This window comes from Orcinus orca, chromosome 6 (genome assembly GCF_937001465.1).
Source record: "Orcinus orca chromosome 6, mOrcOrc1.1, whole genome shotgun sequence".
Classification (NCBI taxonomy): domain Eukaryota; kingdom Metazoa; phylum Chordata; class Mammalia; order Artiodactyla; family Delphinidae; genus Orcinus; species Orcinus orca.
Genome location: NC_064564.1, coordinates 10,903,595 through 10,930,488, shown reverse-complemented (window position 1 = coordinate 10,930,488; position 26,894 = coordinate 10,903,595). Strand labels below are relative to the sequence as shown.

At 40.7% G+C, this 26,894-nt stretch overlaps 1 protein-coding gene and 1 long non-coding RNA gene across 3 annotated transcripts in view; one reads left to right on the top strand and one right to left on the bottom strand.

Moving 5' to 3' along the window:
- Positions 1–26,894, bottom strand: part of LOC117196154 (uncharacterized) — a 108,675-nt gene that overhangs the window by 44,234 nt on the left and 37,547 nt on the right. For both annotated transcript variants that reach the window (XR_007478050.1, XR_007478051.1), the window contains 2 exons: positions 26,563–26,649; positions 675–711 (listed from right to left, as the gene is read on the bottom strand). This is a non-coding gene — a long non-coding RNA (uncharacterized LOC117196154). The remainder of the gene's footprint in view (positions 1–674; positions 712–26,562; positions 26,650–26,894) is intronic.
- The window catches only part of SCRG1 (stimulator of chondrogenesis 1), a 39,387-nt gene continuing 31,164 nt past the window's right edge, over positions 18,672–26,894 (top strand). Inside the window, exon 1 of the mRNA XM_033403599.2 lies at positions 18,672–18,927. The gene's annotated coding sequence lies outside the window, so the exon portion shown is untranslated. The remainder of the gene's footprint in view (positions 18,928–26,894) is intronic.

Here is a 26,894-nt window from a genome sequence, read left to right as displayed (position 1 = left end):
AAGCCTATCAGTTAAAAAAAAAACAAAACAAAACCCTATCAGTGAGTGGCAAGTGAAAACAAGCTCAGGGCTCCCACTGATTCTGCATTATGGTGAGATGTATAATTATTTCATTATATAGTACAATGTAATAATAATAGAAATAAAGTGCACAATAAATGTAATGGGCTTGAATCATCCTGAAACCAACCCCCGCCCTGGGTCTATGGAAAAATTTTCTTCCACGAAACTGGTCCCTGGTGCCAAAAAAGCTGGCTTAAAGGACAAATATTTATTTTTTGCTCGTGTTTCACATGGGCTGCAGGCTAACTGTGGGTCAGTTGTGACTGACAGGCTTGGCCCTGCTCCACATGTGTCCTATTCCAGGGGCAGGGCTGGAGGGACGGCTACCGTCTCAGTTATGGTATCCCCACAGAGGAGGTCAGGGCTGAAGTGCATCTAATCGCAGCACGGAACTTAAAACTTTTGCTCTCATGGGGTACCGATCAAGTTCATTCACGTTCCATTGACCAAAGAAAGTCGAAGTGGCCGAGCCCAAAGTCAGTGAGGGCAGGAGAGTGAGTGTATACGTGGCCCAGACACAGAAGTATGGCAAGGGCAAGGAGGGAGTGAATAATTGTGAACAAATAATACAACGTAACTGTAATGAGTCACTCAATCTCTCTGAACCTTACCTTGTCCGTCGGTGAAACAGGAATAAGAACAGGCTACCTGTGAAGAATAAATGAGATATTATAAATGTACTCAGTACAGTAACTGACTTATAATAAGGGATCAATAAAAGTTAATATCCTTTTGTTGCCTTCCTCCAAAGGTGGCATCATCACTCTGGCCCAATTCCTTTCGAGGCTTAAGAAGGTATGGGGGCTGAGGTAGGAGGGTGTCGGGGGGATGTGTTGGAAAATTGAGGAGCCTGGGGCTGAAATGTGGATTCAGTTCTTGCTCTAAATCCTGGATAAATTACTGATCTATAAAACAAGGCATCTGTCTAAATGATCTCTAAGGTTCCTTTCTGGTGCTAAAGATCCTCAGTTTGGGATAAAACATTTATAGTGGGTTCTTCCTTTTTCTCTAGAGCCACTGCTGCTTAGTCCTAACACCAGGTGGCGCGAGAAAACAACTTAATGGAAAAGGACAAAGGCTTTTCTGGGGTGAAGGTTGGAGAGTCTAGAAAGTTACTATTTTCTTCTTATAGACTGTTATAAAGCAGAACTCCTGCATCTGGTAGTTGCTCAGAAAGCACCACTTTGAGGAAACAGCACCCAGAAACAAAATGCTCACTCTAGTCCTAGGACCTCAGGCTTTGGGAAAGGACCCCAGGAAACTGGGGACTGCCCCAGACAGTTTCTAGGCTTTGATTTTGGAATAGGGGAGCTTCTCTGTTTTTGAGCAGAAGCATGAGGTAATTGGAGCTGTGCTCTACGATGATACATCTAGTTGCCACGTGATGGGAGTGTTTGGCACAGGGGAGAATTGTTTGGGAGACTCTTATGACAGAAAAGAATCCACATACACGGGTCTGAAATAGAAGAGTGGGGACTTCCCTGGTGGTCCAGTGGTTAGGACTCCGCACTCCCGATGCAGGGGGCACGGGTTCAATCCCTGGTCAGGGAACTAAGATCCCACATGCCGCATGGCGTGGCCAAAGGAAAGAAAAAGAAATAGAAGAGTGGGAGTGAGCATAGCAATGGGTGAGATGTTACAGCAACAGAATCTCTAGAACTTGGCAACTGTTTAAATAAAGAGGCTTCAAGTAGGATAAGTCATTATGAAAGACAACTCCTGGATAAGTAGGAAAATGTTGGGGCCACTGACAGAAAACACATGACTTTGGGTGGCAGCATTACTGTTACTCCTGCACTTCACGTGTACACCCAGAAGGAACCATGAAGGCTTCTCCCTCATAGGTACTGAGGAATCCCTGGTGCACGAGCTTTGGTCCTAAAAGGGCCAGACTTGGCCTTTTCTCAAGAAATGTTTTCTTGGGCTTCCCTGGTGGTACAGTGGTTGAGAGTCCGTCTGCCGATGCAGGGGACATGGGTTCGTGCCCCGGTCCGGGAAGATCCCACATGCCGCGGAGCAGCTAAGCCCGTGAGCCATGGCCACTGAGCCTGCGCGTCCGTAGCCTGTGCTCCGCAACGGGAAAGGCCACAACAGTGAGAGGCCCGCATACCGCAAAAAAAAAAAAAAAAAAAAAAGAAATGTTTTCTTACACATGATTTTATTTTACTTACAAAATCCAGAGGCATTTCTCTGTTGATAATGGGGACAGGGGATGTATAGGAAATCTCTGTACCTTTCACTCAGTTTTGCTGTGAGCCTAAAACTGCTGTTAAAAAAAAAAAAGGAAATCTGTTTTTTAAACTCTTGGCAGATTCTGGGAAGATGGTGCAGTAGGAAGCACTAAGAATCCGTCTCCCCCACTCCCAGACAAAAATTGCACTGGCAGAAATCTGTCTGATGTAACTATTATGGAACTCTGGACAGCTTACTGAAGGCTTGCAATGTCCAGGGGAAGACTTGGACTGTTCATTTTGGCCAGTTTCAGCTCTCAGCACAGCAGCAGCTACCCATCCCCAACCCCATGGCAGGCAGCTGTGCATGGTTCCTGGAGCAGCTTTGCACAGCTTGCAGGAGCCTGGGTGGGCAAAAAGGACATCAGTGATCTGTGCTCTGGTCACTGGTGACTGCTTCTGATCACAGAGGGGCAGACAAAGAGGCAATGCCCATTGTTGTAGCCCCTCCCCCACCAATAGAAGTCCCTCCTCATCTGGCTGAAGTGACAGCCAGGAGATTTAAGGGACAGTGCCCTTTTTAAACCCCCTTTATTTTTCTTTTTCCCCTTTTGGTAGTCAGATATTAAAGACTAGACTATTAAAAAATGACTACATATATGGGGAAAATTAGAAAGTGACTGGGCATGACCAAGGAAAGTCTCAGAAAAGACCTAAGAATACCTTAAGTTTACACCTGAGACACGCTCAGCTGAGATACAGTCTATGGAATCAAAAAAAAAAAAACAATAAACAAACAGTGACAAAAAACAGCAAACCCTGGGAGAAGGCAGAGAATATAATTTCCAGAGTTACCACATTATTAGATTCAACTGTCCAGTTTTCAACCCAGAAATATCACAAGGCATACAAAGAAACAGGGAAGTATGGCCCATTCAAAGAAATAAAATAGGTCGATAGAATCTGTCCCTGAAAAAGATCCAATAGAAGAAATATTAGACAAAGACTTTAAAACAGCTGCATAAAAATGTTCAAAGAACTAAAGGAACATGTGGAGAAAGTCAAGAAAACAATGTATGATCAAAATGAAAATATCAGTAAAGAGATAGAAAATCTGGAAAGAGGTCAGAAGGAAATTCTGGAGCTGAAAAGTAAAATAACTGAAATTAAAAATTCACTAGAGAAATTCAAATGCAGATTTGAGCAGGCAGAAGAAAGAATCAGCAAACTTAAAGAAAGGACAAAGGGAATGATCAAGTATAAGGAACAGAAAGTAAAGAGACTGAAGAAAAGTGAACAGAACCTAAGGGACCTGAGGCACCAAAAAGCAGACCAACACCACACAGTGGGAATCCCAGAAAGAGAAGAGAGAGAGAAAACGGCAGAGAGGGTATCTGAAGAAATAATGGCTGAAAACTTCCCAAACTTGGTGAAAAACATGAATATAAATATCCAACAGGGGACTTCCCTGGCAGTCCAGTGGTTAAGACTCCACGCTTCCACTGCAGGGGGCATGGGTTCAATCCCTGGTCAGGGAACTAAGATCCCACATGATGTGTGGTGTGGCCAAAAAAAAAAAAAAATCAAGAAAAAAATATCCAACAGGCTCAACAAGCTCCAAGTAAGATGAACTGAAAGCCAAAGAAAAAGAGAAAATCTGGAAACCAGCAAGAGAGAAGCAAATAATCACATACAAGGGATCCTCAATAGGATTATCAGCAGATTTCTCATCAGAATCATTGGAGACCATAAGGCAGTGGGCTGATATAGTCAAAATGCTAAAAGAAAAGAAACCGTCAACCAAGAATTCTATGTCTAGCAAAACTGCCCTTTGAAAGTAAGGGAGAAATTAAGACATCAAGGTAAAAGCGAGAGAGTTTGTTACCAGTGGACCTGTCCTGCAAGAAATGCTCAAGAGTCCTGCAAGAAATAAAAAGACACTAGAAGCCATAACAGTAACTCAAATCTATATGGAGAAATCAAGATCTCAATAAAGGTAAATACATGGATAATTATCAAAGCTAGTATTATTGTAACAATGGTTTGTAACTCCACTTTTTGTTTTCTACATGATTTAGGAGACTACTGAATTTTAAAAATATATTAGTTTATGTTTTGGGGCACACAACGTAGAAAGATGTAATTTTATGACATCAACAGCTGAAAGGGATGGGGATGAAGCTGTAAAGGAGCAGAGTTTGGGTACGTTATTGAAGTTACGCTGGTATAAATTCAAACTATACTGTTATAACTTTAGGATGTTAAACGTAATCCTTGTGGTAACCACAAAGAAAACAGCTATAGAATATACACAAAAGGAAATGAGAAAGGAATTTAAACATCTCACTATAAAAAATCAACTGAACACAAAAGACTAACACAGGAAATGAGCAATAAAAAAGCTACAAGGCATTTAGGAAACAAATAGCAAAATCACAGAAGTAAATCTCTCCTTATCAGTAATTACTTTAAGTGTAAATAGTTTAAACTCTTCAATCAAAAGACAGAGATTGGCAAAATTGATAAAAACACATGATACACCTATATCTACGAGACCCACTTTCGATCCAAAGACACAAATAGAAGGAAAAGAAAGGATGGAAAAAGTTACTCCATGTAAATAGCAACCAAAAGAGAGCATGGGTGGATATAAAAATATCTGACAAAATACGTAAAATTGAAAAAGTTTACAGCAAAGAAAGACACTGTATATTAATAAAAGTTTCAATAAAGCAAGAAGATAAAACAATTATAAACATTTGTGCATCAAAATATATGAAATTAAAACTGACAGAATTGAAGGGAGAAATAAAACAATTTTACAATAGCTGGATGCTTCATGATCCATTATCACAATAATGGATAAAACAACCAGACAGCGCCTTACTGTACAGCAGAAACTAACACAACATTTTAAGTCAACTATACTCCAATAAAAAAAAAAAACCAAAAAAAACAGACAGAAGATAAGAAAGGAAATAGACACTTAACAATACAATAGATCAACTAGATCTAACAAACACAACAATAGCATGCATATTCTTCTCAGGTGCGCATAGGCTATCCCCCAGGATATAGGTTAGGCCACAAATGAAGTCTCAGATTTTGAAAGATGGATATCATACAAAATATCTTCTCCAACCCCAATGCATAGAAGTTAGAAATCAACAACAGAAGGAAAACTAAAAAATTCACAAAATTGTGGAAATTAAACAATACACTCCAACAACCAATGGATCAAAGAAGAAAATACCAAAAAAATTAGAAAATACTTACAGACTAATGAAAACAAAAACACAACATGCCAAAACTTATGGGATGAAATGTAAGTGTTGCTAATTGGGAAAGTTATAGCCATAAACACTTACTTTAAAAATAAGAAAGAACAACTCAACAAATTAAAAAAACCGAACCAAATAGAAAAATGGGCAGGAGACTTAAATAGACATTTCTCCAAAGAAGCTCAACATCACCAATAATTAGAGAAATGCAAATCAAACTACAATGAGCTACTACCTCACACCAGTCGGAATGGCCATCATTAAAAGTCTACAAATAACAAATGCTGGAGAGGGTATGGAGAAAAGGGAACCCCCCCTACACTGTCGGTGGGAATGTAAATTGGTGCAGCCACTATGGAGAACAGTATGCAGGTTCCTTAAAAAACTAAAAGTAGAAGATGGCGGAAGAGTAAGACATGGAGATCACCTTCCTCCCCACAGATACACCACAAATACATCTATACGTGGAACAACTCCTACAGAACACCTACTGAACGCTGGCAGAAGACCTCAGACCTCCCAAAAGGCAAGAAAGCCCCCACGTACCTGGGTAGGGCAAAAGAAAAAAGAATATACAGAGACAAAAGGATAGGGACGGGACCTGCACCAGTGGGAGGGAGCCATGAAGGAGGAAAGGTTTCCACACACTAGAAGCCCCTTCGTGGGCAGAGACTGTGGGTGGCGGAGGGGGAAAGCTTTGGAGCCGCGGAGGACAGCGCAGCAACAGGGGTGTGGTGGGCAAAGTGGAGAGATTCCCACACAGATGATCAGGGCCGACCAGCACTCACCAGCCCAAGAGTCTTGTCTGCTCACCCACCGGGGCGGGCGGGGCTGGGAGGTGAGGCTCCGGCTTCGGTCGGATCCCAGGGAGAGGACTGGGTTGGCGGCGTGAACACAGCCTGCAGGGGGTTAATGTGCCACAGCTAGCCGGGAGGGAGTCCGGGGAAAAGTCTGGACCTGCCAAAGAGGCAAGAGACATTTTCCTCCCTCTTTGTTTCCTGGTGCACAAGGAGAGGGGATTAAGAGCGCTGCTTAAAGGAGCTCCAGAGACGGGCGCGAGCTGCGGCTAAAAGCGCGGACCCCAGAGACGGGCATGAGACGCTAAGGCTGCTGCCGCCACCAAGAAGCCTGTGTGCGAGCACAGGTTACTACCCACACCCCACTTCCGGGGAGCCTGTCCAGCCCACCACTGCCAGGTTCCAGGATGCAGGGACAACTTCCCTAGGAGAACGCACGGTGCGCCTCAGGCTGGTGCAATGTCACGCCAGCCTCTGCCGCCGCAGGCTCGCCCCACACTCCGTGCCCCTTGCTCCCCCGAGCCTGAGTGAGCCACAGCCCCCGAAATCAGCGGCTCCTTTAACCCCGTCCTGTCTGAGCAAAGAACAGACACCCTCCAGCCACCTACACACAGAGGCTGGACCAAATCCAAAGCTGAGCCCCTGGGAGCTGTGAGAACAAAGAAGAGAAAGGGAAATCTCTCCCAGCAGACTCAGAAGCAGCGGATTAAAGCTCCACAATCAACTTTATGTCTGTGGAATACATGAATGGACAACGAATCATCCCAAATTGAGGAGGTGGACTTTGAGAGCAATATTTATCCTGTATAGATTTGCTTCCACTATTTGTCCCTGGGTTCTATCCATCCATTTTTTTGTTTTTTTTTTTAATTTTTTTTCTTTATAATTATTTTTTTATTTTAATAACTTTATTATATTTTCTTACTTTATTTTACTTTATCTTCTTTCCTTTCTTTCCTTCCTTCCCTCCTTCCTTCCTCCCTCCCTCCCTCCTTCCTTCCTTCCTTCCCCTTTCTTTCTTTCATTCTTGCTTGCTTGCTTTCTTCTAATTGTTTCTTTCTACTTTTTCTCCCTTTTATTCTGAGCCGTGTGGATGAAAGGCTCTTGGTGCTGCAGCCAGGAGTCAGTGCTGTGCCTCTGAGGTGGGAGAGCAAACTTCAGGACACTGGTCCACAAGAGACCTCCCAGCTCCACATGATATCAAATGGTGAAAATCTTCCAGAGATCTCCATCTCAACACCAGCATCCAGCTTCACTCAACGACCAGCAAACTACAGTGCTGGACATCCTATGCCAAACAACTAGCAAGACAGGAACACAACCCCACCCATTAGCAGAGAGGCTGCCTAAAATCATAATAAGTCCACAGACACCCCAAAACACACCACCAGACGTGGACCTGCCCACCAGAAAGACAAGATCCAGCCTCATCCACCAGAACACAGGCACTAGTCCCCTCCAATAGGAAGCTTACACAACCCTCTGAACCAACCTTAGCCACCGGGGACAGACACCAAAAACAATGGGAACTACGAGCCTGCAGCCTGCAAAAAGGAGACCCCAAACACAGTAAGGTAAGCAAAATGAGAAGATAGAAAAACACACAGCAGATGAAGGAGCAAGATAAAAACCCACCAGACCTAACAAGTGAAGAGGAAATAGGCAGTCTACCTGAAAAAGAATTCAGAATAATGATAGTAAAGATGATCCAAAATCTTGGAAACAGAATGGACAAAATGCAAGAAACATTTAACAAGGACCTAGAAGAACTAAAGATGAAACAAACAACGATGAACAACACAATAAATGAAATGAAAAATACTCTAGATGGGATCAATAGCAGAATAACTAAGGCAGAAGAACAGATAAGTGACCTGGAAGATAAAATAGTGGAAATAACTACTGAAGAGCAGAATAAAGAAAAAAGAATGAAAAGAACTGAGGACAGTCTCAGAGACCTATGGGACACATTCGAATTATAGGGGTTCCAGAAGAAGAAGAGAAAAAGAAAGGGACTGAGAAAATATTTGAAGAGATTATAGTTGAAAACTTCCCTAATATGGGAAAGGAAATAGTTAATCAAGTCCAGGAAGCACAGAGAGTCCCATACAGGATAAATCCAAGGAGAAATACGCCAAGACACATATTAATCAAACTGTCAAAAATTAAATACAAAGAAAACATATTAAAAGCAGCAAGGGAAAAACAACAAATAACACACAAGGGAATCCCCATAAGGTTAACAGCTCATCTTTCAGCAGAAACTCTGTAAGCCAGAAGGGACTGGCAGGACATATTTACAGTGATGAAGGAGAAAAACCTGCAACCAAGATTACTCCACCCAGCAAGGATCTCATTCAGATTTGATGGAGAAATTAAAACATTTACAGACAGGCAAAAGCTGAGAGAGTTCCGCACCACCAAACCAGCTTTACAACAAATGCTAAAGGATCTTCTCTAGGCAAGAAACACAAGAGAAGGAAAAGACCTACAATAACGAACCCAAAACAATTAAGAAAATGGGAATAGGAACATACATAACGATAATTACCTTAAATGTAAAAGGATTAAATGCTTCCACCAATGGACACAGATTGGCTGAATGGATACAAAAACAAGACCCATATATTTGCTATCTACAAGAGACCCACTTCAGACCTAGAGACACATACAGACTGAAAGTAAGGGGATGGAAAAAGACATTTCATGCAAATGGAAACCAAAAGAAAGCTGGAGTAGCAATTCTCATATCAGATAAAATAGACTTTAAAATAAAGACTATTAGAAGAGACAAAGAAGACACTACATAATGATCAAGGGATCGATCCAAGAAGAAGATATAACAATTGTAAATATTTATGCACCCAACATAGGAGCACCTCAATAAATAAGGCAAATACTAACAGCCATAAAAGGGGAAATTGACAGTAACACATTCATAGTAGGGGACTTTAACACCCCACTTTCACCAATGGACAGATCATCCAAAATGAAAATAAATAAGGAAACACAAGCTTTAAATGATACATTAAACAAGATGGACTTAATTGATATTTATAGGACATTCCATCCAAAAACAACAGAATACACATTTTTCTCTGGTGCTCATGGAACATTCTCCAGGATAGATCATATCTTGGGTCACAAATCAAGCCTTGGTAAATTTAAGAAAACTGAAATTGTTTCAAGTATGTTTTCTGACCACAACACTATGAGATTAGATATCAATTACCGGAAAAGATCTGTAAAAAATACAAACACATGGAGGCTAAACAATACACTACTTAATAACAAAGTGATCACAGAAGAAAACAAAGAGGAAATTAAAAAATACCTAGAAACAAATGACAATGGAGACACGATGACCCAAAATCTATGGGATGCAGCAAAAGCAGTTCTAAGAGGGAAGTTTATAGAAATACAATCCTACCTTAATTAAGAAACAGTAAACAGCTCGAATAAACAACCTAACCTTGCACCTAAAGCAATTAGAGAAAGAAGAACAAAAAACCCCCAAAGTTAGCAGGAGAAAAGAAATCAGATCAGAAATAAATGAAAAAGAAATGAAGGAAACGATAGCAAAGATCAATAAAACTAAAAGCTGGTTCTTTGAGAAGGTACACAAAATTGATAAACCATTAGCCAGACTCATCAAGAAAAAAAGGGAGACGACTCAAATCAATAGAATTAGAAATGAAAAAGGAGAAGTAACTACTGACACTGCAGAAATACAAAAAAATCAGGAGAGATTACCACAAGCAACTATATGCCAATAAAATGGACAACCTGGAAGAAATGGACAAATTCTTAGAAACGCACAACCTGCCAAGACTGAATCAGAAAGAAATAGAAAATATGAACAGACCAATCACAAGCACTGAAATTGAAACTGTGATTAAAAATCTTCCAACAGACAAAAGCCCAGGACCAGATGGCTTCACAGGTGAATTCTATCAAACATTTAGAGAAGAGCTAACACGTATCCTTCTCAAACTCTTCCAAAATATAGCAGAGGGTGGAACACTCCCAAACTCATTCTACGAGGCCACCATCACCTTGATACCAAAACCAGACAAGGAGGTCACAAAGAAAACTACAGGCCAATATCACTGATGAACATAGATGCAAAAATACTCAATAAAACACTACCAAACAGAATCCAACAGCACATTAAACGGATCATACACCATGATCAAGTGGGGTTTATTCCAGGAATGCAAGGATTCTTAAATATACGCAAATCAATCAATGTGATAAACCATATTAACAAATTGAAGGAGAAAAACCATATGATCAACTCAATAGATGCAGAGAAAGCTTTTGACAAAATTCAACACCCATTTATGATAAAAATCTTGCAGAAAGTAGGCATAGAGGGAACTTTCCTCAACATAATAAAGGCCATATATGACAAACCCACAGCCAACATCGTCCTCAATGGTGAAAACCTGAAAGCATTTCCACTAAGATCAGGAACAAGACAAGGTTGCCCACTCTCACCACTCTTATTCAACATAGTTTTGGAAATTTTAGCCACAGCAATCAGAGAAGAAAAGGAAATAAAAGGAATCCAAATCGGAAAAGAAGAAGTAAAGCTGTCACTGTTTGCAGATGAGATGATAGTATACATAGAGAATCCTAAAGATGCTACCAGAAAACTATTAGAGCTAATCAATGAATTTGGTAAAGTAGCAGGATACAAAATTAATGCACAGAAATCTCTAGCATTCCTACAAACTAATGATGAAAAATCTGAAAGTGAAATCAAGAAAACACTCCCATTTACCATTGCAACAGAGAGAATAAAATATCTAGGAATAAACCTATCTAAGGAGACAAAAGACCTATATGCAGAGAATTATAAGACACTGATGAAAGAAATTAAAGACGATACAAATAGATGGAGAGATATAGCATGTTCTTGGATTGGAAGAATCAACATTGTGAAAATGACTCTACTACCCACAGCAATCTACAGATTCAATGTAATCCCTATCAAATTACCACTGGCATTTTTCACAGAACTAGAACAAAAAATTTCACAATTTGTATGGAAACACAAAAGACTCCGTATAGCCAAAGCAATCTTGAGAATGAAAAACGGAGCTGGAGGAATCAGGCTCCCTGACTTCAGACTATACTACAAAGCTACTGTAATCAAGACAGTATGGTACTGGCACAAAAACAGAAAGATAGATCAATGGAACAGGATAGAAAGCCCAGAGATAAACCCACGCACATATGGTCACCTTATCTTTGATAAAGGAGGCAGGAATGTACAGTGGAGAAAGGACAGCCTCTTTAATAAGTGGTGCTGGGAAAACTGGACAGGTACATGTAAGAGATTAGATCACTCCCTAACACCATACACAAAAATAAGCTCAAAATGGATTAAAGACCTAAATGTAAGGCCAGAAACTATCAAACTCTTAGAGGAAAACGTAGGCAGGACACTCTATGACATAAATCACAGCAAGATCCTTTTTGACCCACTTCCTAGAGAAATGGAAATAAAAATAAAAATAAACAAATGGGACCTAATGAGACTTCAAAGCTTTTGCACAGCAGAGGAAACCATAAACAAGACCAAAAGACAACCCTCAGAATGGGAGAAAATATTTGCAAATGAAGCAACAGACAAAGGATTAATCTCCAAAATTTATAAGCAGCTCATGCAGCGCAATGACAAAAAAACAAACAACCCAATCTAAAAATGGGCAGAAGACCTAAATAGACATTTCTCCAAAGAAGATATACAGACTGCCAACAAACACATGAAAGAATGCTCAACTTCATTAATCATTAGAGAAATGCAAATCAAAATTACAATGAGATATCATCTCACACCAGTCAGAATGGCCATCATCAAAAAATCTAGAAACAGGGCTTCTCTGGTGGCGCAGTGGTTGAGAGTCCGCCTGCCGATACAGGGGACACGGATTCGTGCCCTGGTCCGGGAAGATCCCACATGCCGTGGAGCGGCTAGGCCCGTGAGCCATGGCCGCTGAGTCTGCGCGTCCGGAGCCTGTGCTCCACAACAGGAGAGGCCACAATAATGAGAGGCCCACGTACCTCAAAAAAGAAAAAAAAAAAAAGAAAAAGAAAAAAATCTAGAAACAATAAATGCTGGAGAGGATGTGGAGAAAAGGGAACCCTCTTGCACTGTTGGTGGGAATGCAAACTGATACAGCCACTGTGGAGAACAGTATGGGGTTCCTTAAAAAACTACAAATAGAACTACTATATGACCCAGCAATCCCACTACTGGGCATATACCCTGAGAAAACCAGAATTCAAAAAGAGTCATGTACCAAAATGTTCATTGCAGCTGTATTTACAATAGCCCAGAGACGGAAACAACCTAAGTGTCCATCATCGGATGAGTGGATAAAGAAGATGTGGCACATATATACAATGGAATATTACTCAGCCATTAAAAGAAACGAAATTGAGCTATTTGTAATTAGGTGGATAGAGCTAGAGTATGTCATACAGAGTGAAGTAAGTCAGAAAGAGAAAGACAAATACCATATGCTAACACATATATATGGAATTTAAGGAAAAAAATGTCATGAAGAACCTAGGGGTAAGACAGGAATAAAGACACAGACCTACTAGAGAATGGACTTGAGAATATGCGGAGGGGGAAGAGTAAGCTGTGACAAAGCGAGAGAGAGGCATGGACATATATACACTACCAAACGTAAGGTAGATAGCTAGTGGGAAGCAGCCGCATAGCACAGGGAGATCCGCTCAGTGCTTTGTGACCGCCTGGAGGGGTGGGATAGGGAGGGTGGGAGGGAGGGAGATGCAAGAGGGAAGAGATATGGGAGCATATTTATACGTATAACTGATTCACTTTGTTATAAAGCAGAAACTAACACACCATTGTAAAGCAATTATACTGTAATAAAGATGTTAAAAAAAAAACAAACTGAAAGTAGAGCTACCATATGATCCCGCAATCCCACTACTGGGCATATACCCAGACAAAAGTCTCATTTGAATAGATACATGCACCCCTATGTTCACAGCAGCACTATTTATGACAGCCAACACATGGTAACAACCTAAATGTCCACTGACAGCTGAATGGATAAAAGAGAAGTGGTATATATATACAATGGAATACTACTCAGCCTTAAAAAAGAAAGGAATAATGCCATTTTCAGCAACATGGATGAACCTAGAGATTATCGAACTAAGAGAAGTAACTCAGAAGGAGAAAGACAAATACCATGTGATATCACTTATATGTGGAATCTAAAATATGACACAAATTAACTTATCTACAAAACAGAAACAGACTAACAGACATAGATAACAGAATTGTAGTTGCCAAGCGGGAGGGGTTGGGGGAGGGATGGACTGGGAGTTTGGGGTTAGCAGATGCAAACTATTACATATAGAATGGATAAATGACAAGGTCCTACTGTATAGCACAGGGAACCATATTCAATATCCTGAGATAAACCATAGTGGAGAAGAAAAGAAAAAAGAATGTATATATATGTATAACTGAATCACTTTACTGTACAGCAGAAATTAACACAACATTGTAAATCAACTATATTCAATAAAAAAACAAGAAAGATGGGAGTTCCCTGGCGGTCCACTGGTTAAGACTCCATGCTTGCAATGCAGGGGGCATGGGTTCAATCTGTGGTCAGGGGAAATAAGATTCTACGTGCCACACAGTACGGCAAAAAAAAAAAAATCAAATCAACAACCTAACTTTATAACTTAAGGAACTAGAAAAAGAAGAATAAACTAAACCCAAAGCTAGCAGGAGGAAGGAAATAATAAAGATTAGAATAGAGAGAAACAAAACAGAGAAGAGAAAAACAATAAAGAAAATCAATGAAACCAAAAGTTGGCTCTTCAAAAGGATCAACAAAATTGACAAACCTTTAGCTACTGGACTAAGAATAAAGGACAAAAGAATCAAATTACAAAAATCAGAAATAAAAGGGAGGACATTACTATTGATTCTAAAGAAAGAAAAAGGATGTAAGAGAGTACTATGAACAATTATATACCAACATGTTGCACAACATAGATAAAACGGACAAATTCCTAGAAACACGAAACCAACCAAGACTAAATCATGAAGAAATAGAAAATGTGTATAGACCTACAATTAGTAAGGAGATTGAATTTTAAAAATCTCCAGACAGAGAAAAGCCCTGGACCCAGTTGCTTCACTACCAAATACTACCAAACATTTGAAGAACTAATATCAATCCTTCTTTTAAACTTTTCCAAAAAATCAAAGAGGATGGAACACCTCTTAATTCATTCAATGAGGCCAGAATTACCCTTCCACCAAAGGCCAGATAAAGACACAACAATAAAACTACAAACAAATATCCCTCATTAACATCAATGCAAAAATCCTCAACAAAAGCTAGCAAATCAAATTCAACAACATATTAAAAGGATTATGCCCCATGCCCAAGTGGGATTAATTCCCAGAATGCAAGGATGGTTCAACATACAAAAATCAATGTAATACACTATATTAACAGAAAGAAAGAAAAAACATCACACACGATCACCTCAATTGATGTAGAAAATGATTCTGACGAACTTCAACGCCCTTTCATGGTAAAAACATTGAAAAAACTAGGAATAGAAGAAGAAAACTACCTCAACACAGTAAAAGCAATATACAAAAAACCCAGAGCAAACATCATACTCAATGGTGACAGATTGAAAACTTTTCCTCTAATATCAGGAACAAGACAAGGATGCCTGCTTTCACCACTTCCACTGTACATAGTACTGGAGTTCTACCCAGAGCAATTAGGTAAGAAAAAGAAATAAGAGGCATCCAAACTGAAAAAGAAGAAGTAAAATTATCTCTGTAGATGAAAATTATCTCACATATAGAAAACCCTAAAAGATTCCACACAAAGAAAACTATTAGAACTAATAAATGAATTCAGCAAAGCAGCAGGATACAAAGTCAATACATAAAAATTAGTTGTATTTGTATATACTAATAATGAGCAATCTAAAAAGGAAATTACAAAAACAATTCCATTTATAATATGGAAAAGAATAAAATACTTAGGAATTAACTTTACCAAGGAAGTGAAATACTTGTTCAATGAAAAATATAAAACATTGCTGAAAGAAATTAAAGAGATAAATAAATGAAAATAGATCCCACATTCACTGATTGTGAGACCTGATATTGTTAAAATGTCAATATTACCCAAAACAATCTACAAATTAAATGGAATCCCTGTCAAAATCCCAATGACATTTTTTTTGCAGAAATAGAAAAATCCCATCCTAAAATTCATAGAGAGTCTCATGGGACCTTGAATAATTAAAACAATCTTGAAAAAGAAGAGCAAAACTGGAGTACTCACACTTCCTGATTTCAAAACTTACCACAAAGCTATAGAAATCAAAACAGTGTTGTATTGGCATAAGGACAGACATAACAATAATAGAATAGAAAACCCAGAAATAGACCCTTGCATCTATTGTCAGCTGATTTTTGACAAGGATGCCAAGACGATTCAATGGGGAAAGAAGTCTTTTCAACAAATGGTGCTGGAAAAAACTGGATATCCACATGCAAAAGAATGAAGTTGGGTCCTTAACTAACACCATATATAAAAATTAACTCTACATAGATAAAAAACCTAAATGTAAGGCCTAAGGGGGGAAAAAACAACTCTTTGAAGAAAACCTGAGTCAAAGCTTCACAGCATTGGATCTGGCAATGATTTCTTGGATGTGACACCATATGGGACTTCATGAAAATTTTAAAATTCTGTGCATCAAAGACACTATCAACAGAGTAAAAAGGCAACCCCTAGAATGGGAGAAAATATTTATAAATCATATATCTGATTAATATCAGAATTAATATCCAGAACATATAGAACATATAGGGAACTCTTAAAACTCAACAACACAAAAAACAAACAACCCAATCAAAAATGGGCAAAGGACTTGATATACAAGTTTCAAAGATATCCAAATGGCCAATAAGCACATGAAAAGTTGCTCAATATCACTAATTATTAGAGAAATTCAAATCAAAACTACAATGAGATACTACCTCACACCCATTAAGATGGCTACTCTCAAAAAAACAAAACAATATGTGTTGGCGAGGATGCAGAGAAATTGGAACCCTTGTGCACTGTTAGTGTGAATACGAAATGGTACACCTGCTGTGGAAAATAGTATGGAGGTACCTCAAAAAATTAAGAATAGAATTACCATATGATCCAGCGATTCTACTTCTGAGGTATATATCCCAAAGGAAGCAGGGTCTCAAAGAGATATTTGTACACCTATGTGCACAGCAGCATTATTGACAATAAATAAAATGTGAAACAAGGGTCCATTGACAGATGAATGGAGAAGCAAAATGCAATACATACATACATGAAATATTACTCAGCCTTAAAAGCGAAGGAAATTCTACAATATACTACAGTGTGCATGAAACTTGAGGACAATATGCTAAAATAAGGCAATCACAAAAAGACAAATACTGTGATTCCACTTATATGAGGTACTAAAAATAGTCAAATTCGTAGAGACAAAAAGTACAATGGTGGTTCCCAGGGGCTAGGGGAAGAGGGATGAGGGAGTTATTGTTCAGTAGGAATAGAGTTTCAGGTTTTTTTTTTTTTAAGATTCTTTTTTTTTTTTTTTAAATTTTATTTATTTTTGGCTGCATTTTGGGTCTTTGTTGCTGCGCGTGGGCTTTCTCTAGTTGTGGCAAGCGGGGGCTACTCTTCCTTTTGGTGCACAGGCTTCTCATTGAGTACAGGCTTCTCTTGGTACAGAGTAGGGCTCTAGGCATGCATGCTTCAGTAGTTGTAGCTCACGGGCTCTAGAGTGCAGGCTCAGTAGTTGTGGCGCACGGGCTTAGTTGCTCCATGGCATGTGGGATCTTCCTGAACCAGGGATTGAACCCATGCCCCCTGCACTGGCAGGTGGATTCTTAACTACTGCACCACAAGGAAAGTCCCAGAGCTTCAGTTTTATGAAAAAAGTTATGGAGATTTGATGGTTGCACAATATTATGAATGTATTTATACCACTGAACTGTGCTCTCAAAAATGGGTAAGGTGGTAAATTATATATTATGTGCACTTTGCCAGATACACACACAATTGAAAAAAAAAAATTCAGAGTAGCAAAACTAAAAACAAAAGAAAAAAACCCTTAGGCATTTATCGAGCCTCTTGTATGTCAATATGGCAACACAGCACAGCAGAAGGAGCAGTGGCTTTGGGGTCAGATAGGCCTGGTTTTAAATCCAGAAATCCAGCTCTACTGTATTATCACCTCACTTCTCCTGTATAAAACTGAGCAGAAGAGAGCACGTTTGTCTTCAGCTTCGAAGGTTTTCTATTACCTGGAGCAAGTTACTTAATGTCTCTGGTGTCAATCCCACCTATAACATAGGGAAAATAATACCAATCTCATAGATCAGCCATGAGAAATAAAGATAGTATGCCTACAGAGTAAGTAATCAGTAAATGTCAGTTCTCTTTCCCTTTAAAGAAAAGGGTATTAGGATGCCCTTAGGTGTATCTGTCAGACCAGTTCAACATCAGCACAGAGACAGATACAAGGCCTTGGTTATCTGTGGGCACTTCTTGCAAGAACTGCTGAGCTCTCATGATGCGAGACACTCAAAAATCTAATCTATTAAGCTGGCCTGCAGCTTGAGAGTGAGGGTATTCACTGGTTCACAATAAATAAAGAGGAAGAAGGAGTTACACAATGCATCTCTGTTCTAATTACTCAATCTCTACCCAACTGAAAATTTGCTTCATGAGAGATTAGCCACAGCCCCTGGAAGCAATAAACATCCTGCGTTGCAAACCCCATTTTGCCATCTCACAGAACCTTCATAAATCTCGGTTGCAGTAAATGCATCTCTTATCTATGAAGCGACTATTTTAAGAACATTTTTACAACAGTCACCATTATTAGTCCTTTGGCCAACCCTCCCAATTAGGGGAAGAAGAAATTAATACGCAATACTGATATTTCTATTTTGCATTTAAAGGGAAGATAGCTTGCTGTTTTCAAGGGATACAGGGCAATTTCTCGGATGTAAGGCTAATAGGTAATTCCCAGAGTTGGGTCATTCCTGCTTCCATCTCATTCTGGAAATGAGCAAAAACTATTGGTCACCAAAGTGGACAAATGCCCTCCAGCAAACAACCAGTGTGGAGTGTCCACCAAGGAGTGCACGGTGCCACCAACTTACTCCGTAGGAAAGTGAAGACTAAGCAAAAGTCCTTGAAGCGATGGTGCCTTTGTGAGAGTCAGGGATGAGGATGCCAGGGCAGGTCACAGAAGGACCGTCTCTCTGATGGGGAAGGGCCAAGCTCACAGCTATTGAGGGCACAGCTGACAGACAGAAGTGCCATTTTAGTTCTGCTCCTGTGGATGAGAACATGCACTCCTTTCAAGTTACTTGATCAAGGGGTGCAGGGGGACCCTCAGTACATCCTCATGTGGCCTAACCATGGCCCAGCTCTCCAAGTGAAGAGGGCAGGAAGGACCACAGGAAGCTGAAAGTTTGCAACTGGGTAAAACTACATGGTCACAGTGTGATCACAGGTAATGCAACTTGTTTCCTAAGGTTCAAGGCTACAAGACATGAGAAGTCATTGCAGAGAAGATAATTTAGAATTACCCTCTGCTAATTTTAAAGAAGCGGTAGGGAGGTGACTATGGGGGATGGTTTATGCTGAATTTAAAGAGAGGCACAGACCCTGGGCTGTGTGGGTGGAGCCTCACAAGACTGCATATGGAGCAGTGGCCAGAGATTCCGGGTTCTGGCACTCAGCTGTGCAGGTCCAAAGAGTGGATTTTGCCTGTCCTGGCGGGCATGTAGGTTGCAGGACTAACCTGTGTTAACTACACCTTCAAAAGATTGATATAGCAAACAAAACACAAATTCACTTATTTGTAACAAGTATATAATAAGCCTTTCCAGTGACCTCCAAACTTGTTTCCTCAATCCCGCCCGTTATCAAGGTAACTGGGAGACCAAATTCATAATCAGGATGTTACTTGTTGAATGCAGATTCAGAACAAAAGAGCGGAAACACTTAGGGGGTGTTTCATCAGGTATCGGAAAAGCCTTCTGAGTGGGATGTACTTTCCAGGTGATCTGAACACGAGTAACCACCAGGAAAAGTATTAGATAATCAGCAACAGATTCTGAGGCCGTATCGCCCCTTTTCTAAACAAATGCGGATTACCTGTCTACCTCATTAACCCCAGACAGGGTTTCTTTAGATGGAGCACAATACGATTCTCACTGCTTTGTGTATAGCCAGTCATTTTTCTGAGCCTATACCTGTCCCTGATATTCTCAGCATGTCATCACGGGCTCTCAGAGAGGGTTACGATGGGTCTCTTCACTTATGTCCTGATTCTTATTACCTCCCCGATGGAGTGATTTTCCAGTTCTGGGGGCACTTTCATGCGTGTGTGACAAGTTCCCTGAGCCTGTCTGGACGCAGGAGGATACCTCCCACTGCCTGGTTCAGCACCAATTATTCTGTTCATCTGTGGAATGTGCTTGTAACATGTTGTATTTATTTTGCCTGCACACATTCCTGCCTTCCTAGAGGAAGAGGTGAATAAATCACCCTGGCTTGCCTGCCAAGAAAGTAATTTTTTTCACCTTAGGTGGGCCGTCTGTTTCTCCGGACATAGCTCTGCTTTGACTAGAATTGAATACATCTTGTCCCAGGCATTTTGCCAGTTGTACCAAAAAAAAAACAAAAAAAAAACCAAAAAAGCTGTAGGCTCCAGGAAATGAAGCAACTAAAAGTGGTTTCCTTGTGATGTCAAGTCTTTTTTTCTTTTTGAAATGCAACTTACGGAATTAACCTAAAGGAAATTGTGCATCACTGTCCATAGGGGTGGTTTACAGAGTGGCAGGAGGCCCAGATAACAACCAACCACGAATTTCCGAAGAATCAATCCGATTGAGGCATGTCGGTACATCCAGCACTGGGCCTACAAATGGAGGGGACAACTGAGTACGTGCTTTGGACCCAAACAGAGGGCCCCTAAGCTAAGGGCTCTTCTCTTAGATGTTTTTTGTTTGTTTGTTTATTTATCTTATTTATTTTTGGCTGCACTGGGTCTTCGTTGCTGTGCACGGGCTTTCTCTAGTTGCAGCGAGCAGGGGCTACTCTTCGTTGAGGTGCACAGGCTTCTCATTGCGGTGGCTTCTCTTGTTGCGGAGCACGGGCTCTAGGCACGCGGACTTCAGTAGTTGTGGCTCGCAGGCTCTAGGCGCACTGGCTCAGTAGCTGTGACACAGGGGCTTAGTTGCTCTGCAGCATGTGGGATCTTCCTGGACCAGGGCTCGAACCCATATCCCCTGCATTGGCAGGCGGATTCTCAACCACTGCGCCACCAGGGAAGCCTGGTGTTCACCCTGGATGAACATCCAGGTCACCTATGGAGTTTTCAGTATTCATGCCTTGGTCCCACTCAAATGGCTGCTTCTGATGCCCACGTGTGTTGAGCAAAATGTCCTTAACCCATTGGGGATTAAAGACCTCTTCTTAAGCTACCAAGCTATTGGGGAAAAAATAACCCAGAGTAGAAAGAGTGTCAAAATATTTAGGCTGCACAACAAAATTAATAATCAAGAAAATGAAATGACAAGCCACAGAATGGGAAAAAACATTTGCAAATCATACACCTGATAGGGGGTTAATATCTAAAATATATAGAGAACTCATACAACTCAACAGCAAAAAAACACCAAATAATCCAATTATTATAGTTCCTTAAAAATGGAACTACCATACGATCCAGCAATTCCACTTCTGGGTATATATCCGAAGGGAACGAAAACACTATGTTTAAGAAATATCTGTACCCCTATGTTCACAGCATCATTATTTACAATAGCCAAAACGTGGAAACAACTGAGGTGACCACTGAAAGATGAAGGAATAAAGAAGTTTTGGTATATACGTACAATGGAATAATCAGCCATAAGAAAGAAGAAAATCCTGCCGTTTGCAAAATGTGGATAGAACTTGAAGGCACTGTGCTAAGTGAAATAAGTCAGACAGGGAAGGACAAGTACTGTATGATCTCACTTACATGTGGAATCTTGAAAAGAAAAACGGCATAGAAAAAGAGATCAGATTTGTGGTTACCAAAGTACCAAAGGCAGCAGGAGCAGGGGATGGAATAAGATTGGTCAAAGGTGCAAACTTCCATTTGTAAGATAAATAAGCCCTGGGGATGTGACGTACATCAGGGTGACGACAGTTAACATTGCTGTATGGTATATTTGAAAGTTAAGAGGGTAGATCCTAAGAGTTCTCATCACAAGAAGAAAAACTTCTAAAAAAAAAAAAACAAAGAAGAGAAACTTCTTTATCTATATGAGATGTAATGTTTACTAAACTTATTGTGATAAGCTTTTCACAATATATGTATGTCAAACCATTACGCTGAACACCTTAACTTTATACAGTGCTGTACGTCAATTATTTCTCATTAAAACTGGGGGAAAACGTACAGGCTTAATCCAGAAGATGGTGAGCTGTGTGGGTAACAGTCAGCTGCCAGGGTAGATGCTGGGGTTACCGTCTGGTATGGTTCCAGAGACTCAGGGTGCAGTGAGGAGCAAGTCACGAAGAGAATAAGGCAGCTCAGCCTGACAACTGTGGGCCCATCAGGCCAGTGGAGGGGGTCTTCTGCTTCAGCTCAGAGACAGAGCACCCAAAGGGCAACACTACCTGAGGGATGGTTCCAGGAATCAACAAATCAATGTGGGAGCCACTGTACGGAGGTGAGAGACAGAGGAGGAAATGGTAGGTACCGTGAGACAGAAGGGGAGGGAGGGTTTGCGGCCTAGCCCTAACACATGCATAAGACTTCGGGACTCTCTGAACCACTCAGAAGGGACGGGGCCAGGGTTGATATTCAGCCTGCATGCACTGGCATGGTGTTCCTGCAGGTTATCACACAGAACTACAGTCCTGAAGGCTGGTAAACAGCTGAGGTTAGACCACGCATCACCGAATGACATCATCCAGTGGCCACCGAGCAGGTGGCAATGGGACTTGGGACGGGTGCACCTGGACGCTGGTGCATGAGCCGAGCAGGCCAAGGGGGTAGCAGAGCAGACGCAGTCCCTGTCTGACCTCAGGAGGGGCCCAGGGGGGCAGAAGTGGAGGAACAGGCTGGCTGGGGCAGTGCTGTAGGTGAGGGTGGAAGCAAAGGCCCTCCAGGTACGGGCTCCGTGAGATGCGCCAGCATCCAGAACATGAGGGACAGCCCGCCTGGTCACTCTCCCACTGCAGCCATGCCTGGCCCCAGGTCTAATGACCATCAAGTTCACAGGGAAGGCATCGGGAGAGCTCGTTTCCTCTGCAGAATCATAGCTTAGAGACGGGCAGCATCCAGCTTCATGAGAGCTTATCAAACATAAGACCACCCAGTAATTTCTAAACATCAATAACGATTTAGAAATAATTAGAATGATTGGATGACCATTTTAATTTATACCACAGAGTTAGCAGCTTCAGGATGAGTTTAGTTTAGTTGAGAGAATAAAAACGGAATTTTTTTTTAAAGATTTTTTGATGTGGACCATTTTTAAAGTCTTTATTGAACTTGTAACAATATTGCTTGTTTTATGTTTTAGTTTTTGGGCCCCGAGGCATGTGGGATCTTAGCTCCCCAACCAAGGATCAAACCTGCAACCCCCTGCATTGAAAAGTGAAGTCTTAACCACTGGACCGCCAGGGAAGTCCCCAAAAGGGAATATTTTAGGTTTTTACTTATATAATGATTTATTTATATACATCTGTTTATAAAACTTATGTTGCCATACAGCTTGTTAAACACACTGCCCGTCATCCTTAGACGGGGCAACGCAGGGTTGGGGGGATAGTGATTCAGCTGGTAGAGCTTGAAATGGCTTCATTGCACCCCTGCCCCCGCCATGCCAGGTTGGTCTGACTTGGGTAGATATGGGTTTCATATGACTGACAAATCAAACATTATTTTCCATGTGTTGCTGAGGACTGGGCCCACCAAACCCAGTCAGGATTTCCCAGTCACTGCTGCTCTCACACTTCCTGAACCTTCACAAGGATCTGACCTGCAGTGCAAGGCACAAACTATGCAAAGGAAACAATGTGTTAGGTTTCTAGTAACTTTGCCAGGACAGAGAAGGCCAGAAGTTCAATGTTTAACACACAGTTATTGAACATTTAAACTGGGCCAGGCAGAGTCCAGGCACTGAGGATATATAGTAAAATGGACGAAAATCCCTATACCCAGTGCCAACGAGTGATTGCAGGGGGTTATTATTCAAAGGCCAAGGATGGATGGACAGAGCCAAGGAGAAGGCTGTGATCTCAGCTCAGCACCCTCTCCTCTGCCCTCCTTGGGTTGGAGTTATTAGAACATTGTGATTAGTGCCGCAGACCTGTGGGGCTAGTCTACCCTGAGACAGTCAAGCAATCATAAGGGCAGGTACCAGGAAAGAGCCCCTGCCCCAAACTGACTGCTCCTTTGTTATGATTTAGTATCTAAAATTCTGCCATTCGAGAAGCATTTTCCAACCAGTGTTCCTTGCAATCTAGTCCTTCAGGATTCTTAGTTTAAAAGAAATTTTTTTCAGTCGTTAAACAAGTTTGGCAAACACCTGAGCTCTTGGTGAGTCCCAATGAATGGTGTATTAATCTGTATGACCTCCACTGGTTTTGGATTCAAAACTTGGGCATCTCTCTTTATTTTTCCAAGTATTTGCTTAAGCCTCCATCCCTCTACATTGTAGGTAATTCAGTATCTCTCTCTTTAGGACTCTTCATTCCCCAAATTGTCCAGGAACCTGGGAACTTAGTCCAAAGGGAGTAGTCTTGTTTCAAAGTTCCAGGGGGAAGGAACTGATCAGTCTATAAAAAGTCCTGATTTTACAAAAACACCATGGTACTGGCACAAAAACACACATATGGATCAATGGAACAGAGTAGAGATCCCAGAAATAAACCCACACACCTATGGTCAGTTAATCTTAACAAAGGAGGCAAGAATATACACTGGAGAAAAGACAGTCTCTTCAGCAAGTGGCATTGGGAAAGCTGGACAGCCTCATGTAAATCAATGAAGTTAGAATGCTCCCCCAAACCATGCATAAAAATAAACTGACAATGGCTTAAAGACTTAAATATAAGACAGGATACCATAAAACTCCTAGAAAAGAACATAGGCAAAACATTCTCTGACATAAATCATACCAAACGTTTTCTAAGCTCAGTCTCCTAAGGCAATAGATATAAGCAAAAATAAACAAATGGGACCTAATCAAACTTACAAGCTTTTTCACAGTAAAGGAAACCATAAACAAAGTGAAAAGACAACCTACGGACTGGGAGAAAATATTTGCAAACAATGCAACCGACAAAGGATTAATTTCCAAAATATACAAAGAGCTCATATAACTTAACAATTAAAAAACAAACAACCCAATCAAAAAATGGGCAGAAGACCTAAATAGATTTTTCTCCAAAGAAGACATATGGATGGCCAATAGGCATATGAAAAGATGCTCAATATCTCGCAAATCAAAACTACAATGAGGTATCATCTCACACCAATCAGAATGGCTATCATAAAAAGTCTACAAATAATAAATGCTGGAGAGGGTGTAGTGAAAAGGGAACCCTCCTACACTGTTGGTGGGAATGTAAATTGGTGCAGCCACTATGGAGAACAGTATGGAGGTTCCTTAAAAAACTACAAAAAGAACTACCATATGTTCCAGCAATCCCCCTCCTGGGCATATATCCAAACAAAACTATAATTCAAAAAAAAATGCATCCCAATGTTCACTGCAGCACTATTTACAATAGCCAAGACATGGAAACAACCTAAATGTCCATTGACAGATGAATGGATAAAGAAGATGTAGTGTATGTATAATGGAATACCACTCAGTTATAAAAAAGAATGAAATAATGCCATTTGTAGCGACATGGATGGATCTGGAGATTATCATACTAAGTGAAGTAAGTCAGACAGAGAAAGACAAATATCATATGGTATCACTTATATGTGGAATCTAAAATATGATACAAGTGAACTTATTTACAAAACAGAAGCAGACTCACAAACATAGAAAACAAACTTATGGTTACCAAAGTGTGGGGAGGGATAAATTAGGAGTTTTGGATTAGCAGATGCAAACTAGTACATATAGGATGGATAAACAGCAAGGTCCTACTGTACAGCACAGGGAACTATACTCAATATCCTGTGATAAACCATAATGGAAAAGAATATGAAAAAGAATGCATAAATATGTATAACTGAATCACTTTGCTGCACAGCAGAAATTAACACAACATTGTAAATCAACCATACTTCAATAAAATAGATTAAAAAAAAGAAAACAAAATTATGGTTACCAAGGTGGGGTATAAAGTAGGGATTTGGGACTAGCATATACAAACTACTATATATAAAATAGATAAACAACAAGGTCCTACTGTATAGCACAGGTAACTATATTCAATATCTTGTAATAAACCATAATGGAAAAGGATACGAAAAAGTGTATATATATATCTATATATATATCTGAATCACTTTGCTGTACACCAGAAACTAACACAGCATTGTAAATCAACTGTACTTCAATTTAAAAAGTCTGATTTTAATCACTTCTACATAGTGTCCCTGTTGAAAACTGATTCTGACAGGCTCCAGTGAGTCCCTGTCCTGCCGTGAGGATGTCCTTTCTGCTTCAGAACCCTGTGCAGGCAGCAGGGTGGCCCTGAGGACACAGACTCCTAAGGCTTATTGGATTTATACTCACACAGTCAGCCACTGTTCCACAAACACGACCACTGTGCCAAGGTGCCCGGGTATAATTGGGTTTCTAAACACAGCTGCACACTGTTATCTAGAACACGCTGTTCCCCTACAGACCTCTAGGCTCTGGCATTGAGCCTAAGCTCCTGACTCAGACTCCCTCTTTTTTCCTGGGGGAAGTTTAATGTTTATTCGCTACCAGGGACCCTCCATCAGGGCTATCTCAGCCCTTAGAAAGCTGAATCTCAGAAGGGAAGGGGACAGAGTGTCGATCCCTCTCCTCCTGGAGGATCCTTGGTAAGTTTAGTTTGGCACATCAGGGGCATACAGGGAAGAACAATCTCTGTAAATGTCCTTTCCCCAGAGACCTGTATATCAACTCACCTGTACTGGCATAATTGAGAGTATTCGGGGAACAAGGCAAGAAGATCTAGGGGCTCAATGTCTTGTTCCATCTTGCTGCTTCTCCAGCTAAAAAACAAAATAAAAGAAACAAACGTATTTTTTTTGTGAAAGAGAGGTAGAAGATTTTTCCCTGTTATAATTTTGTATATTAAAGGGGCATAGTCTATCTATAAAAGCCCCCATCAAATGGATCATAAGGTATGCTCTGCTTCGGAGAGAATCAAACTCCCAAGAATCCTCTCATGAATTTCTTCCACTGAATTAAAGCCCTAACCACCCCACCCCCCGAGCTTCTTGGGAAGCCAGTCCTC